Raw genomic sequence first — 18179 nt, 5'->3', positions numbered from 1 at the left:
CCTATTTAATTAATGGTGATGGGAAAACTGGCTAGCCATATGTAGAAAGCTGAAACTGGATCCCTTCCTTACACCTTATACAAAAATTAATTCAAGATGGATTAAAGACTTAAATATTAGACCTAAAACCATAAAAATCCTAGAAGAAAACCTAGGCAATACCATTCAGGCCAGAGGCATGGGCAAGGACTTCTTGACTAAAACACCAAAAGCAATGGCAACAAAAGCCAAAATTGACAAATGGGATCTAATTAAACTAAAGAGCTTCTGCACAGCAAAAGAAACTACCATCAGAGTGAACAGGCAACCTATAGAATAGGAGAAAATTTTTACAATCTACCCATCTGACAAAGGGCTAATATCCAGAATCTACAATGAACTCAAACAAATTTACAAGAATAATTCAAACACCCCCATCAAAAAGTGGGCAAAGGATATGAACAGACACTTCTCAAAAGAAGACATTTATGCCGCCAAAAGACACATGAAAAAATGCTCAGCATCACTGGCCATCAGAGAAATGCAAATCAAAACCATAATGAGATACCATCTTACACCAGTTAGAATGGCGATCATTAAAAAGTCAGGAAACAACAGGTGCTGGAGAGGATGTGGAGAAATAGGAACACTTTTACACTGTTGGTGGGACTGTAAACTAGTTCAACTATTGTGGAAGACAGTGTGGCAATTCCTCAAGGATCTAGAACTAGAAATACCATTTGGCCCAGCCATCCCATTACTGGGTATATACCCAAAGGATTATAAATCATGCTGCTATAAAGACACAGGCGCACGTATGTTTATTGCGGCACTATTCACAATAGCAAAGACTTGGAACCAACCCACATGTCCATCAATGATAGACTGGATTAAGAAAATGTGGCACATATATACCATGAAATACTATGCAGCCATAAAAAGGATGAGTTCATGTCCTTTGCAGGGACATGGATGAAGCTAGAAACCATCATTCTGAGCAAACTATCGCAAGGACAGAAAACCAAACACCACATGTTCTCACTCATAGGTGGGAACTGAACAATAAGAACACTTGGAAACAGGGTGGGGAACATCACACTCTGGGGCCTGTCGTGGGGTGGGGGGAGCGGGGAGGGATAGCATTAGGAGATATACCTAATGTAAATCACGAGTTAACAGATGCAACACACCAAAATGCACATGTATACATACGTAACAAACCTGCACACTGTGCACATGTACCCTAAAACTTAAAGTATAATTTAAAAAAAAGAAATTACAGTGACTTGATGTAAGGAGTAGTGATAAAGACATTGCAAAGTAACTGGAGCCAGCATATATTTTGAAGGTAATTCTAATTGGGTTTGCTGATAGACTGTGAATTATAAAGAGAAAGAGAAGAAAGGATGACTCTAAGGTATTAGCAAACAAATGGCAAGGGCATTATTATTACAGTCATTAATAAAATTATAAACTAATTATAAAATTAATAATTTATAATTATTCCACGTTATAATGAAAGTTTGGGCCAATGCAATAAAACAAAAAAAATGAGAACCAGGGGGTCGCTTCCAAGAAGGCCAAATAGGAACAGCTCCGATCTGCAGCTCCCAGCGAGATGGATGCAGAAGATCGGTGATTTCTGCATTTCCAACTGAGTTACCTGGTTCATCTCATTGAGTCTGGTTGGACAGTGGGTGTAGCCCACAGAGGGTGAGCTGAAGTAGGGCGGGGCATTGCCTCACCCGGGAAGCGCAAGGGATCAGAGGACTTCCCTTTTCTAGTCAAAGGAAGCTGTGAGTGACTGTACCTGGAGGAGCGGTACACTCCTGCCCAAATACTGCACTTTCCCCATGGTCTTTGCAACCGGCAGACCAGGAGATTCCCTCCTGTGCCTGACTCGGCAGGTCCCATGCCCACAGAGCCTTGCTCACTGCTAGTGCAGAAGTCTGAGATGGACCTGGGATGCTGGAGCAAGGTGGGGAAGGGGCATCTGCCATTGCTGAGGCTTAAGTAGGTGGTTCTATGCTCACAGTGTAAACAAAGCAGCAGGGAAGCTTGAACTGGGTGGAGCCCACTGCAGCTCAGCAAGGCCTATTGACTCTCTAGATTCAACCTCTGGCGGCAGGGCATATCTGAACAAAAGACAGCAGACAGCTTCTCCAGACTTAAATGTCCCTGCCTGTCAGCTCTGAAGAGAGCAGTGGTTCTCCCAGCATGGCATATGATCTCTGATAATGGACAGACTGCTTCCTCAAGTGGGTCCCTGACCCCCATGTAGCCTGACTGGGAGACACCTACCAGTAGGGGCCAACAAACACCTCATACAGGCAGGTGTCCCTCTGGGACGAAGCTCCTAGAGGAAGGATCAGGCAGCAATATTTGCTGTTATGCATCCTCCACTGGTGATACCCAGGAAAACAGGGTCTGGAGTGGACCTGCAGCAAACTCCAACAGACAAGCAGCTGAGGGGACAGTCTGTTAGAAGGAAACCTAACAAACAGAAAGTAATATCATCAACATCAACAAAAAGGACATCCACACCAAAAGCCCATCCATAGGTCACCAACACCAAAGACCTAAGGTAGATAAAACTACAAAGATGGGAAGAAACCAGAGCAAAAAGGCTGAAAATTCCAAAAACCAGAATGCCTTTTCTCCTCCGAAGGAAAACAACTCCTCGACAGCAAGGGAACAAAACTGGATGGAGAATGAGTTTGACACGTTGACAGAATTGGACTTCAGAAGGTCGGTAATAACAAACTTCTCCAAGCTAAAGGAGCATGTTCTAACCCATCACAAGGAAGCTAAAAACCTTGAAAAAAGGTTAGACAAATGGCTAACTAGAATAAACAGTGTAGAGAAGACCTTAAATTACCTGATGGAGCTGAAAACCACAGTACGAGAACTTTGTGAAGCATGCACAAGCTTCAGTAGCTGATTTGATCAAGCAGAAGAAAGGATATCAGTGATTGAAAATCAAATTAATGAAATAAAGCAAGAAGACAAGATTAGAGAAAACACAGTGAAAACAAATGAACAAAGCCTCCAAGAAATATGGGACTATGTGAAAAGACCAAATCTATGTTTGATTGGTGTACCTGAAAGTGACGGGGAGAATGGACCCAAGTTAGAAAACGCTCTTCAGGATATTATCCAAGAGAACTTCCCCAACCTAGCAAGGCAGGCCAACATCCAAATTCAGGAAACACAGAGAACACCACAAAGATAATTCTCAAGAAGAGCAACCCCAAGACACATAATTGTCAGATTCACCAAGGTTGAAATGAAGGGAAAAATGTTAAGGGCAGCCAGAGAGAAAGGCTGGATTACCCACAAAGGAAAGCCCATCAGACTAACAGCTGATCTCTCTGCAGAAACCCTACAAGCCAGAAGAGATTGGGGGCAAATATTCAACAATCTCATAGAAAAGAATTTTCAACCCAGAATTTCATATCCAGCCAAAATAAGCTTCATAAGTGAAGGAGAAATAAAATCCTTTACAGACAAGAAAATGCTGAGAGATTTTGTCACCACCAGGCCTGCCCTACAAGAGCTCCTGAAGGAAGCACTAAACATGGAAAGGAACAACCGGTAGCCACTGCAAAAACACGCCAAACTGTAAAGACCATCGACACTATGAAGAAACTGTTTCCATCAATTAATCAGTGAAATAACCAGCTAGCACCATAATGACAGGATCAAATTCACATATAGCAATATTAACCTTAAATGTAAATGGACTAAATGTCCCAATCAAAAGACACTGACAAGCAAATTGGATAAAGAGTTAAGACCCATCAGTGTGCTGTATTCAGGAGACCCATCTCATGTGCAAGACACACATAGGCTCAAAATAAAGGGATGGAGGAAGATCTACCAAGCAAATGGAAAGCAAAAAAAAAAAAAAAAAATGCAGGGGTTGCAATACTGGTCTCTGATAAAACAGACTTTAAACCAACAAAGATTGAAAGAGACAAAGAGGGTCATTACATAATGGTAAAGGGATCAATTCAACAAAAAGAGCTAACTATCCTAAATATATATGCACCCAATACAGGAGCACCCAGATTCATAAAGCAAATTCTTAGAGACCTAAAAAGAGACCCAGACTCCCAAACAATAATAATGGGAGACTTTAACACCCCACTGTCAATATTAGACAGATCAATGGGACAGAAACTTAACAAGGATATCCAAAACTTGAACTCAGCTCTGGACCAAGCAGACCTAATAGACATATACAGAACTCTCCACCCTAAATCAACAGAATATACATTCTTCTCAGCACCACATCACACTTATTCTAAAATTGACCACATAATTGGAAGTAAAACACTCCTCAGCAAATGTAAAAGAACAGAAATCACAATAAACTGTCTCTCAGACCACTGTGCAATCAAACTAGAACTCAGAATTAAGAAACTCACTCAAAACTGCACAACTACATGGAAACTGAACAACCTGATCCTGAATGACTACTGGGTACATAACGAAATGAAGGCAGAAATAAAGATGTTCTTTGAAACCAATGAGAACAAAGACACAATGTACCAGAATCTCTGGGACACATTCAAAGCATTATGTAGAGGAAAATTTATAGCACTAAATGCCCACAAGAGAAAGCAGGAGAGATAAAAAATCGACACCCTAACCTCACAATTAAAAGACCTACAGAAGCAAGAGCAAATAAATTCAAAAGCTAGCAGAAGACAGGAAAAGACTGAGATCAGAGCAGAACTGAAAGAGATAGAGACACAAAAAACCCTTCAAAAAATCAATGAATCCAGGAGCTGTTTTTTTGAAAAGATCAACAAAATAGATCGCTAGGAAGACTAATAAAGAAGAAAAGAGAGAAGACTCAAATAAATGCAATAAAAAATAATACAGGGGATATCACCACTGATCCCACAAAAATACAAACTACCATCAGAGAATATTATAAGTACCTCTATGCAAATAAACTAGAAAATCTGGAAGAAATGGAGAAATTCCTGGACACCTACACCCTCCCAAGACTAAACCAGGAAGAAGTTGAATCTCTGAATAGACCAATAACAGGTTCTGAAATTGAGGCAATAATTAATAGCCTACCAACCAAAAAAAGTCCAGGACCAGAAATATTCACAGCCTAATTCTACCAGAGGTACAAAGAGGAACTGATACCATTCCTTCTGAAACTATTCCAATCAATAGAAAAAGAGGGAATCCTCCCTAATTCATTTCATGAGGCTAGCATCATCCTGACACCAAAGACTGGCAGAGACACAACAAAAAAAGAGAATTTTAGGCCAATATCCCTGATGAACATCGATGTAAAAATACTCAATAAAATACTGGCAAACTGGATCCAGCAGCACATCAAAAAGCTTATCCACCACGATCAAGTCAGCTTCATCCCTGGGATGCAAGGCTGGTTCAACATATGCAAATTAATCAATGTAATCCATCACATAAGCAGATCTAACGACAAAAACCACATAATTATCTCAATAGATGGAGAAAAGGCCTTTGACAAAATTCAACAGCCTTTCATGCTAAAAACTCTCAATAAACTAGGTATCAGTGGAACATATCTCAAAATAACAAGAGCTATTTATGACAAACCAACAGCCAATATCACTGAATTGGCAAAAACTGGAAGCATTCCCTTTGAAAACCAGCATATGACACGGATGTCCTCTCTCACCACTCCTATTCAACATAGTGTTGGAAGTTCTGGCCAGGGCAATCAGGCAAGAGAAAGCAATAACCAGTATTCAAACAGGAAGAGAGGAAGTCAAATTGTCTCTGTTTGCAGATGACATGATAGTATATTTAGAAAACTCCATCGTCTCAGCCCAAAATCTCCTTAATCTGATAAGCAACGTCAGCAAAGTCTCAGGATACAAAATCAATGTGCAAAAATCACAAGCACTCCTATATACCAATAACAGACAAACAGAGAGCCAAATCAGGAGTGAACTCCCATTCACAATTGCTACAAAGAGAATAAAATACCTAGGAATATAACTTAAAGGGATGTGAAGGACCTCTTCAAAGAGAACTACAAACCACTGCCCAACGAAATAAAGGAGGACACAAACAAATCAAAAAACATTCCATGCTCATGGATAGGAAAAATCAATATCATGAAAATGGCCTTACTGCCCAAAGTAATTTATGGATTCAATGCTATCCCCATCAAGCTACCACTGACTTTCCTCACAAAATTGGAAAAAACTACTTTAAACTTCATATGAAGCCAGTAAGAGTCCACATAGCCAACACAATCCTGGGCAAGAAGAACAAAGCTGGAGGCATCATGCTACCTGACTTCAAACTATACTACAAGGCTACAGTAACCAAAACAGCATGGTACTGGTACCAAAACAGATATATAGACCAATGGAACAGAACGCAGGCTTTCAAAATAATAGCAGACATCTACCACCATCTGATCTTTGACAAATCTGACACACACAAGCAATGGGGGAATGATTCCCTATTTAATAAATGGTGTTGAGAAAACTGGCTAGCCATATGCAGAAAACTGAAACTGGACCCCTTCCTTACACCTTATACAAAAATTAACTCAAGACGGATCAAAGACTTAAACGTAAGATCTAAAATCCTAGAAGAAAACCTGGGCAATACCATTCAGGACATAGGCATGGGCAAAGACTTCATGTCTAAAACACCAAAAGCAATGGCAACAAAAGCCAAAATTGACAAATGGGATCTAATTAATCTAAAGAGCTTCTGCATAGCAAAATAAACTATCACCAGAGTGAACAGGCAACCTACAGAATGGGAGAAAATTTTTGCAATGTATCCATCTGACAAAGGACTAATATCCAGAATCTACAAAGAACTAAAACAAATTTACAAGAAAAAAACAACCCCATCCAAAAATGGGCAAAGGATATGAACAGACACTTCTCAAAAGAAAACATCTGTGTAGCCAACAGACATGAAAAAATGCTCATCATCACTGGTCATTACAGAAATGCAAATCAAAACCTCAGTGAGGTACCATCTCATGCCAGTTAGAATGGCAATCATTAAAAAGTCAGGAAACAATAGATGCTGGAGAGGATGTGGAAAAATAGGAACGCGGTGGGAGTGTAAATTAGTTCAACCATTGTGGTAGAGAGTGCAGCAATTCCTCAAGGATTTAGAACTAGAATTACCATTTGACCCAGTAATCCCATTACTGGGCATATACCCAAAGATTCTACAATAAAGACACATGCACACGTATGTTTATTGCAGCATTAGTCACAATAGCAAAGACTTGGAACCAACCCAAATGTCCATCAATGATAAACTGGATTAAGAAAATGTGGCACATATACACCATGGAATACTATGCAGCCATAAAAAAGGATGAGTTCACGTCCTTTGCAGGGACATGGATGAAGCTGGAAATCATGTGTCTCAGCAAACTATCACAAGATCAGAAAACCAAACACCATGTGTTCTCACTCATAAGTGGGAGTTGAACAATGAGAATACATGGACACAGGGAGGGGAACATCACATACCAGGGCCTGTGCGGGTGTTGGGCTAGGGGAGAGATATCATTAGGAGAAATGCCTAATGTAGGTGACAGGTTTTTGGGTGCAGCAAACACTCATGGCACGTGTATACCTATGTAACGAAACTGCACATTCTGTACATGTAACACAGAACTTAAAGTATAATTTAAAAAAAAGAACAAATGACAACTATAAATGTTGGAAAGAATGAGACAAGTTTTTGCAGTTGATATGATGCCTAACTAGAAAATCTAAATAATAAACTAAATACAACTTTAAAAACTAGTTGGAATATTCAGTAAGGGAACTGGGTATAAGGCAGAAAAGCCAACATTAACAGCTTTCCTTTATATCAGCAATACAATTAAAAACATATATGAATAAGCCATAGAGAAAAAATCTACAAAATTTTATGAAGTAAATATTTACTTATTGACAACAAAAGGTCTCTAGAATTTATCAAATGAAAAAAGCTGGAGTTTATAGAACATTTAGTATTAGCCCTTTCAAAATTACCTATACAAATTGTGTGAGTTTGTGTGTGTACATACATATGTATGTGTGTATATGATGTGTACATACATATGTATGTGTGTATATATGTACATACATATATGTGTGTATATGATATGTACATACATATATATGTGTGTATATATGTACATACATATATATGTGTGTATATGATATGTACATACATATATGTGTATATGATATGTATATGATACATATATGTGTATATGATATGTACACACATATATACACACATAGATAACTGTATATGCAGTTGCAGCTATAGCAAAACTCTTAACACTAAACCACTGGTGGCAGATAGAGAATGAGAGGATGCTACTCTTTGAGGGAAGGTATTGTGTTTTTCCACTTTCTATAGTGTTGTTTATCATAAGCATTATAAAACTTATGATCAGAAAAAAAGAAAATTATTTTTATTCAAAAGCACAACCAGAATTCCCAGTAATAGCTGATATAACAGCTAATCTTTATTAAATGCCAGATACTGCACTAAGAGCTTTACAGGTATTAATTCACGTACTCCTCATTAGCACAATAGTTCCTCCCTAGGACCTTAGTATGATAACCATCCATATTTTACAGGTGATAAAGTTGAGACAAAGAGGAAATGCAACCTGTCCAATTTCACACAGAATGAAAATGGTTTGGAATTGACACAGCCAGATTCAGAAGCCCAAGCTTCTAACCACTATGTTAGACTGACTATAAAATTTTAAAAAATGTTATATACCATATAAACACTACAAAAGTAGTCCATACAGAGTAGGGGGAGGAAGAATATAGTGAGTAAAAAGAAGAACCTGTTGAAATGAAAAGAAGAAAGCATAAACTAACATGACAGATGACTGAAAACTTAAATTTCCTGCTATCCTATTACAGGTTAAACTTCCCTGTGGAGTGAAATCACTCTCATTATATATACACCTTGGGGATAGTATTGTATTTTTTACTTTCTTCTTTGTGCTTTTCTGTGTTTTTCAAGTTTTTACACTATTTATTTAGTAGTAATGAGAGGTGAAGCTGGCCGGCTTCTGGGTCGGGTGGGAACTTGGAGAACTTTTCTGTCTAGCTAAATGATTGTAAATGCACAAATCAGCACTGTATCTAGCTAAAAGTTTGGAAACACACCAATCAGCACTCTGTAAAAATGCACCAATCAGCACTCTGTGTCTAGCTAATCGGGTGGGGACCTGGAGGACTTTTCTGACTAGCTAAAGGACTGTAAATGCACCAATCAGTGCTCTGTGTCTAGCTAAAGGTTTGTAAACGCACGAATCAGCACTCTGTAAAAGCAGACCAATCAGCACTCTGTAAAACGGACCAATCAGCAGGATATGGGCAGGGCCAAATAAGGGAATAAAAGCTGGCCACCTGAGCCAGCAGCAGCAACCCACTCGGGTCCCCTTCCACGCTGTGGAAGCTTTGTTCTTTCGCTCTTCACAATAAATCTTGCTGCTGCTCACTCTTTGGGTCCGCACTACCTTTATGAGCTGTAACACTCACCACAAAGGTCTGCAGCTTCACTCCTGAAGTCAGTGAGACCACGAACCCACCAGAAGGAAGAAACTGTGGACACATCTGAACATCTGAAAGAACAAACTCCGGACACACCATCCTTAAGAACTGTAACACTCACCACGAGGGTCCGTGGCTTCATTCTTGAAGTCAGCAAGACCAAGAACCCACCAGAAGGAACCAATTCCGGACATAGTAATACTGTTACAAAGAGTTCTGAGTGACAGATTTCTCAGGTCTATCAAGCATAAATCACCAACTTGCCCATAATGGGAGTAAAATATGAAACAGGAAAATAAACAGTTTGAGATAATAATTTAGTCCTTAATGATTCCCATTGTGTTTCAGCTTCATATGTTAATATATCAACATTTTTAGTAGTAGTGGTTTCAAAAGTATTAACATGCATAGAGAATCCCAAAAGATGCCAGATAATTCAGCTTTTATAGTATATTACCATATTCTTGCATTTCAGCTTCATATATATCACAATTTTCAGTATTATTGGTTTCAAAAGTATTAATATGTAGAGAAAATTCTAAAAAGATGCTAGATAAATCAGCTTTTATAGTATGTTAGCTCATTCTTGTCCTAAAGACTGAAATTTGATATAAATGTCAGGATTATTACCCGTATTTTCAATATATTATTTATCTAAAGCAAACTGTTCTTTACTGACTAATTTGCCTGAACTTATTAGAGAGTAAAAGCGCCTCACAATTTGAATAAGAGCTCATATGATTATTTATTATAGCCCTTCAAATAACCAACAATTACTATAAAATTCTTTCTGTCTCAATAGAAATGAAAAGTAGGCAGCAGGATTAAACTGCCTGGATCAGATGCTTGTCAAAACAGCAGAAACTCTCCAAGTATCAGACCAAGGAAGTGCCATTTAAATGCTAGGAGATCAGCATGTTCTTATGAACAGCTTATAATTACCCATAAAGGGGAAAGAAGCACACTAATCAGGACAATAACGTTTGCAAATGCTATTCTGAAACGGTCTAGTGGTGACCCTCCATTTCATTCTTTTCCTTTCCTTGATTAAATTAATATGCAGACATTCCTCTGGATACTGAATCCAAACTGATCAAATATTTAGAACTACTATTTTCACTGTATTAAAATAAGACCTGAAACAATCAAATTAGTTTGCAATATGAACTTTGTCTCTATTTCAGCATCTGGTGAGCAGATTTTCATTTTTATTGAAAGGAAAGACATTCTTACAGTCAACCGGATCCTACCTCTGGAGTTCATAGATGAACCTGGGGCTCCTGAATGAACATTACGGGGTATTAAAATAATCTGCAACTAGTCGGAGTTTGTTTGCATGTGCAATTATCTGAAAGGAAGGTCTACAGTGTTCAGCAGTTCTAGAGTCGGTCTATGATATTCCCCCAACCCAGCACCAAAAAAAAAAGGTGAGAACTACTGGGAGAAAACCTGTGACTTAATCAGATGGAAGTCGAGTTTGAGCTAAGAACTTTAGAGAAACCCCTTTACCTATGTTCATTTCAGGAAAGGCCATGCATCAGGCTGGTAACAAAGAATCAGTTTGGAAGTTAGGAAAGGGGACTAGGAAAGTTAAGTGAAACTTATATCAAGCCAAGTGCCTTTAGGGTAGCTTATGTGGTGGTTATGTACAGGCCTTAGCTTTAGGTCCAACAGTCAAAGACAATTCAAGATAATAATAATCAATGAGTAGGAAACTGTGTATTTGAAACCTAGTTGGTACACTTATAGAATACAGCATCTAACTGCTTAGAAAAACTTGACTTTTCTAAATGCAAGAAGAGAGAGGACACTCTTAAGAAGGACAGAGCACCCTGTGTGTGAAGTGGTGTCGTGTAATGATAGCTTGGAGGAGGACTTTTTCAAGGCTTATGGATGAGCTCATGATTTGAAAGAAAGCCTTATCAATTGGAGGGACCCGTGCACCTTCTATTCTCTCAGGATCCTCAGAGAACCCCCCCACCCCCGAGACAGATGGCTGGGAGACCTGAGGCATAGTGACTTGTCTCTCTTGTTTTGTTCTTGCTGCCTGACAACCAGAATAGCTCTTTTTGTGGTACTCAATTACATTTGTGAGTTAGAAGTTCTCACCTTGAGCTCTAAGATAGTGAAAATGAAATAAAATAAACCAGTATTGTCTCACTTGGAAGCACCATCACCAAGGTGAATCTCATAAGAACTAGATCAAATGGCTCTATCTGGGCAGAGAAATGACCCGGAGACCTGTGTCAGAACTTCAGTCTAGATTCTAGAGAGTGGTTCTTGCCTTCTAAGTCTCCATCTCCCCAGGAGGCACCTCTGATCATGACCTTCTTTCTCTGCTCTTTTTGGTTCAGGCATCATCTGCAAAAGCCCTGACCCCTCCTATGGAAAAGTAAAAGGAGTCAGTTGGTATTTGTACAAAAAAGGCTTCATATTAGCCATGAAAGTGCAAACTGCAGAAATAAAAGTCTAGTGAGGCAGAACATGAGAGACACGATTATAATTAGCTTTGCAGCTTTGCAAGCTGTGTTTTTTAAATTTTATATAAAACATTTGATAATCATGGAAATGGAGAACTTGAATCCAATTCTAGAACTTTTGTGTTGAAAGGATAATAATCATAAAATTGTGTATTAGTATTAAAGGCTGATGACTGAGATCAGGAAAATGTAAATAGAAAGGCAAGCTGATGTATGATAAATGAGTTGGTGCATTGCACTGGACACGTTTCTCTATTCATCAGTTCTTTGTGTTGTCCTCTAATTTGGCTTAGATGGTTTACCAGGATGCATGAGCTTTGGTGAGTGTGCACACAAGTGTGCCCTGTGTGCAATTTGGGCAGCAAATGAGGTGATTTAGGAAGCATCAAGTGGGAAGTGCTAGGGTAGGATCAGAAGGAAGTGGCATTTAAGGTGTTTTGGCACAGCCAGGGAGGGAGCTCCCTGCAAAGGACATAACATTCTCCCAGAAAGGAACAATGGCCATAAAAGCATCTGAGGGGAGAGAGAGAAACACTGGTTTCCCTCACCCAGAGGAAATAATTTAACTAGTAGTCTGACTCAAAGCTTCTGCATCTAGAAACAAATGCCTGAATTAACTGCAATTTAGATAACTTAATTAAGTCTGACTATATTGTAAATATTAACAGGGTATGAAATTATTTTTCCTCTTCCAGGGAAAAACCCTTTAATCACCATTCAGGGATTATTATATTTTCCTCTGGGAAAATAAAATACTTTTTATTTAATAGGACAAAGGGGACTCAAAAATAAAACAGAACTTGTTCTCTGCTTCATTAAGCAAAATTCTGTTCCAAGGGAAATGCCACTATAGAACAATAAAGACTGGATTCTAAAAATATTTTATCTCCAAATTCAGGGGTCAACCACTACTGTTCTCTGGCTCTGGCCTCCTGAGAGTTGAAATTATTTTTCCCTTGATATATAATATCAGTGATATTGCCCACCCTCAAACTGATACTCAAAAGTTCCCCCAGCAAGGTGTAAAGGGCAGTTCTGTGAGCATAAGGAGACTCCCAGGCAATGAAGAATGGGGTGGGTAGCAAATAGATCCAGAGATGCTCACACGAAAAAGCCTGCCTAGGAAAGCTTCATTAAGAAAGAGGTGGGGCCGGGCGCAGTGGCTCACGCCTGTAATCCCAACACTTTGGGAGGCCGAGGGGTGGGAGGATCACGAGGTCAAGAGATCAAGACCATCCTGGCCAATATGGTGAAACCCCGTCTCACTAAAAATACAAAAATTAGCTGGGCATTGTGGCACACGCCTTTAGTCCCAGCTACTCAGGAGGCTGAGGCAGGAGAATCGCTTGAACTTGGGAGGCGGAGGTTGCAGTGAGCTGAGATTGTGCCACTGCACTCTAGCCTGGAGACAGAGCGAGACTTTGTCTCAAAAAAAAAAAAAAAAAAGAGGGAAGGGGTGTTCATGAAGCATCTTAATATCAGTAATCCAGATGTGACTAAGAGAGGGTTGTTAGAAAATGAACTTCTCACATCATCTTACGAATACAGTGTGGGGATATATAAGACATCTTAGGAAAAACTGCAAAACTTTACAAGGAGATGCTGGTGGGAACTGTGAGCAGAATACATAATATTATGTACTTTTGATGGGGACATTAGCTAAACCTCGTGATGCTAGAGTATGTTCCCCTCAAATGGTGTGCAACGAAGAAACTTCTATAAAGTGTGCTTTGGCTCAATCTTTTGCAGACCAGCCTCTCCACTCCCAGTCCCAGGATTTCTTGTAGCAGGGAACAGTAACTGTGGTTTGGGAGAGAAGTGGCAGTGAGTAATGCAGAGCAGGAAGTAATAGCTAGGAGCAGGGCTGCCCAAGAACCAGCCTATTCTGGTCCAGAGATAACAGATAACCTTCTAACAATGCAGTCCTGGCAATCTCTAGATGGAGAGTAACTACCCAGCATCTAGGTCTGATTTTCCCAAGCAGCTTGTCCTGACAAAGTCTAATACCACTCAGACTTTCCTGGCGTTATATCAAATCCTCCAAACAGTTGCTCTTTCTCCCAAACCCTCAGTAACTTGGGTCTAAAACCCACACCAGAATAAGATACATAAGATAGAGCATTCTACAACAGACAGTTGTGGCTTCCCTGTCCACTACAGCAGCCATTAGTCAGAGGCTGCTGAGCACCTGAAATGTGGCTGGACTGAATTGAAATGTGTTGTAGCTAAAAAATACACACTGATCAAAGACTTGGTACAAAACAAAATGGAATGTAAAGTATCTCATTAATAATTTTCATGTTGGTTACATGTTGTAATGATATTTTGGCATACTAGGTTAAATAAACTATTAAAAAATAAAAATAGAATTTATTAAAAATGTATTAAAAATACATTTTTAAATGTGGCTACTAACATTATGCATGTGGCTTGTGTATGTAAACTGCCCTCTATCTCTAATGGACAGTGATACTCTAGAGGCTATTGATGGTGAGATCAGCCCTGTCTTCTCCAATCTCTCCAAATCAAATACAATAATGTTTGCTTTGTTTAAATCTTTTCCAGTGCCTGGCAAAGAGCACAGGGTGAGTAGTCAACAAACACCAGTGTTCCCTGCCTAAGAACTATATAACATATGTGATGGTTAATTTTACATGGCAATATGACTGGGCCATGGGGTGCCCAGACATTCGGCCAAACATTATTCTGGTTGTGTCTGTGCGGGTGACTTGGGATAAGATTAGCATTTGAAGCCATGGATGGAGCAAAGTAGATTAACTTTCCTTATGTGGGTGGGCCTCATCCAACAATCAAAGACCAAAGAATACAAAGGCTGAGTAAGAGGGAACTCCTCCTGCCTGACTGTTGAGCTAGGACACTGGTCTTTCTTGGCTTTTTGATTCTGACTGAAACACTGGCTCTTCTTGGGTCTTGAATCTGTCACCTTTCAGACAGGAACTTACACTATCAGTTTTCCTGGGCCTCCAGCTTGCCGACTACAGCTTTTGGGACTTCTCAAGCTCCATAATCACATGAGTCAATTTCTCATAATAAATCTCTTTATGCGTGCACACACACACACACACACACACTAACACACACACACACCTCCTCTTGATGGTTCTGTTTCCCCGGAGAACCCTAATACAACATGTATAAAATTGGTTAATTTTATAACAGGATTTTCTACAATATGACAATTTTTAGAGTTAGTGAAGAAGAGGTCAGTTTTCTGAATAGATCTACAAATGATTGGCTAGTTTGGGGATATAGAAAAGTTACTTACCCTGAATCTCAATTTGCTCATTGTAAAAATAGTACCTCCTCACCAAGATGTGTAAGAGTTAAAGGAGATGATGCCTGAGAAAGTGCTTTATCCCAATCAAGCCCTCTGCAATCTCTATTTAAAAGTCACTTTGTCCTGTTTTGTTTTTCATATAACATAACAAAAAAATTAAATGGTAGACACAGAAAGAACTCATATGCTGAGTTAGGTTTTCAGGCAATAGGTAAAATTTACCTTCTATGCTTATATCCCTGAGGCCACTTGAACCTTTTGTCATCAGGAGGACAGCAGGCTTCCTGGGACTGGAAGGCAAGGTCATATAACCTATGGAGCAAAGCAGAAGATGGGGGCCTCTGGTGGCATGCTGCCCTGGGGGGGCATTCGTGAGGATTCAAGCATGGTAAGACTACCAGCAACAAGTTAGCTCAGGTCTCAATTCCAGGCCTACAGGATTCTTTACAGTTTGCTTAGAATGCCAACTCTTTGCAGTTGGCAACTCTTAAAATCTTTAATGTTTTAAAATCACCACCTAGAGTCATCTTTCTGGTTTTAGCAAGAGGGCTGTGACCATGATGGAGACAGACAACTCAACACCATCAGAGGGTCTTCCTCTGTGCTCTCAATAGGGAAGAAGCAACCTCCCTGTTTTCTGTCTTGCTGTTATTGAATACTTTGTAGTTTTATGACAAAAGCATTGTATATTTTTAATTTATATTTCATGACTTTCTGTTTTATATAAAGATACTAGTTGATTTCTATAATATACCTGATTTTTCCACTTGTACAAACAGAATGCCATGGAAGGAAAGCTAGGAAATACTGGAATTATGGAACATGAAAGGATGATAATAAAAGTATAGATTATAATTCATATACAGAAAGGGTACCAGAATGAGTTTTGTTAATGATCACCTCATGTATGAAGAACATGCATACAGAGTCATAGAAATGATGGAAAGGATGGCAAAACTGGAAGCTCTTGGGAGTTGGAAACAGTTCATGTTTCCAACTACAAGACAGAATTGATCACTAAGCCATCTTTAGCTAGAAGCTTAAAATAATCACCTAATTGGAAGTATGTTTTCTAGTCTAAAAATCAGGTTCACATCCATTTCTTCATTAAAATGCACTAAAAAGCTGGGTGGTAGGGAATGTTCTCACTATGCCCTTGAGAAAGAAGCTCAGAGAGCCTTGCTTGCATTTGGGTCAGCTCAGGATGAGTGAGGGTGTCTTAATAAGCATCCTGCCTGGAGCCGTGCATATCATGCACTATTTGGACAATAGCCTCTTTGCTGAAGGGGAACTCCCTAAATTTTCAAACTCCCCTATGAGAGGCAGGGGTGAGTGAATAGTCTAAAAGGTGTTAGTCAAGTTGGTTGTTTTAGTACTCGATCACTTAATATTTTAGCTAATGGAATCACTCTTCAGAAAAGGGAAGGTTTTCCATATATGATAAAGACTGAAGACCAAATTTTCTATATTTTATAAAAAATTTTTTTACAAACAGAAATAGAGTTACCTTGTTGGGAGACAGAGAGGCTTACTTTTAGATCATACTGCCCACTGAGCAAGAGCCAGATTCAAAACGGGTGAAGGGAAGAACTCAGGCTGAAGGGGGCAATCCGATCCATAGGGTGGCAAGGAGAGAGAGCTCTTCAGCATTCACTGGATAAGTCTACCTACTTATCTAGCACGTGTTGCATATTTTGAAATAAACAAGAATATAAATAACAACTTTCTGAGTTCAAATCTTATAATGTGCAGGAGTTGGTCTCCTTTTAGATGTGACCACTGGCTTCACTTCATGTGACTTCTCTCAACATGGAATGTCTCTCAGGTTTCTTGAGATGAGATGGTGACTACATGCACCCCTACCCCATGCACACATCCAACCCATCTGTAAACTGCTTGTTTTCAATCAAAGCTTTTTTTCCTTTTTCAGCTTTCTGCCAACATGCTCACCAAGAGCCATACTGAGCCAAAAAGAAAAATAAGAGTGAAAGGTGGGGTGGATTAAGAAGGATAGTAAGCAGCCAGGCCTCGATCCAGTTGTCCTGATTCCAAGTCAAGAGAAATTTAAACACAATCCCTCCTTTTCATTTATTTTTATTAGGTCTTTTTGATATTCCCTTTTAAAGTATTTTCTCTAAACTCACAATTGGCGAATGATATAATAGGATCATCGCATTTTAGTATTATTGGGACATTTAGATATTATCTAGGCCAATCCCTCTTTTGATAAATAAGAGGACTGAAGCCCAGGAAGGTCAAGTCATTTTTTTTCCAGGTCATAGAGCTGGTTGATAGTTAAGTTGCAGGGAGAATCCAGGCACGCTGTCCATCTCAACAAGCATCCTATCTACTGAAGGTATGATTAAGAATGACCATGAAAACATTGGCAATAGTAAAATTTTAAAAACATAAGTTTCACCTGCTATTCTAAGCACTTCTCATGCCATGAAGAATTTAATTTAAAATTACTCTATGAAGTAGTTACTGCTACTATTGCACTGTTACAGGGAGGGCAATTGCCGCACAGCTGAATGAATTTCCCAATATCATTCAGTTAGCCAAAACCAGAGCCAGGATTCACTCCCAGGCAATCTGGCCCAGGAACCCACATTCATGACTACTCTGCTTAATTGACTCTCTTGAAAAAGGTTCATAAGGCTTACATAAACTTTAGAAGTCATATAACTTCTTGTGTTTTAACTGCGATTTGCTTTAATGAACCAAAACATTAATTTGCTAAATTGCTGGTCTGTAGATAGAATTCTTTCTTTTCAGAGTCTGAGACTACTGAAAGGTGTACTTTTTCAGGATCCACTATGAAAAAAACAAGTTAAGCCATTAATGGAAGAAGAC

At 39.2% G+C, this 18179-nt stretch overlaps 1 protein-coding gene across 2 annotated transcripts in view; it reads right to left on the bottom strand.

The window, feature by feature from the left end:
- KCNN2 (potassium calcium-activated channel subfamily N member 2) overlaps nucleotides 1-18179 on the bottom strand; it is an 827086-nt gene that overhangs the window by 220698 nt on the left and 588209 nt on the right. The window lies entirely within an intron of this gene.

This window comes from Pan paniscus, chromosome 4, assembly GCF_029289425.2.
Source record: "Pan paniscus chromosome 4, NHGRI_mPanPan1-v2.0_pri, whole genome shotgun sequence".
Classification (NCBI taxonomy): domain Eukaryota; kingdom Metazoa; phylum Chordata; class Mammalia; order Primates; family Hominidae; genus Pan; species Pan paniscus.
The sequence above is the reverse complement of the archived record's forward strand: the minus strand, read 5'-3'. Positions and strand labels throughout refer to the sequence as shown.